The following is a 1,050-nucleotide window of genomic DNA, read 5'->3' on the forward strand; positions in this document are numbered from 1 at the left end:
CCCCCTCCTTACCCAGGGGCTATCTCAAGTAAACTCTTATTCAAAACTTACAAATACTTGGAAAATTGCCCCCGGGGAAAATATTCTGAAACCTGGAGGATTGTTTAGGATTTTTTTTTTACTTGGAAACCCAGTCTGTTTCAAAAGTTTGCTCTCCAGACCACTCTTATGTTTTATCTCCTGCCACACAGTTTATAATACCTTATGTCTGAAAGACATCACTACTCTAAAGAGGGGCTCCGTCTCTATCAAAACCATAACTATCAATCTGACTGCTTACCAGGAACCATGCTCTGTGCTTTGCATAAAACAATCTATTCCTCAGATCAACACTCCTGTCTATTTGTGGACAGATGAAGAAACTGGGGATCAGTGACCTTAAATACATCATTCAATAAAAACAAAACAAAGACCCAAGAAAGGGCATAGCCAAGATTCTAACCAAAATCATTAAACTTCAAAGTCATTAGGAAATCCACTATGTGTGGCTCCTGGAAGCTACAGCTGAGGTCTGGATGCAGAGGTACCTAAATACAGGAACGAACATCTAAACAGCCAGAGCCACAGTTTCACTGGAGAAGCTTTAAACCATAACTCACCGTGTGTTCACTTCTGCAGCTGCCATTCAAGCACGAGGGGCCTGCTATGTCTTTGTGCTTGCAGTTCATGCTAACCGTTATCAAAACTACAAATTCACCTAGAAAGAAGCTTCCAAATATCTAGGCTTATGTTTAGATTAAAAAAACAAAATAAAAAAAAAAACAATCTACCATCTGAAAACATGAACTGTGTTTTTCAAGATTATAATTTTACTAAACAAAACCTCCCACAAACAGACATATACATGACCATTCTATACACTAAGTGTCCACAGCCTATGGGATAATTTGATGTGATAATGAATGTCTCCTCTGATCCTTCCTGCTCCATCCCTACAGACTGATCACCTTCTCACCCCTGTAGCTTCAGCTCCTCACCCTTGTGCTCTTTCTCAGATGGCTCCAGCCACATTGGTCTTCTATCTTCCTGAACAGGGCACCGTTTCTGCCA

The sequence above is a fragment of the Hipposideros armiger genome, unplaced genomic scaffold (assembly GCF_001890085.2).
Source record: "Hipposideros armiger isolate ML-2016 unplaced genomic scaffold, ASM189008v1 scaffold_249, whole genome shotgun sequence".
NCBI classification, from domain to species: Eukaryota; Metazoa; Chordata; class Mammalia; order Chiroptera; family Hipposideridae; genus Hipposideros; species Hipposideros armiger.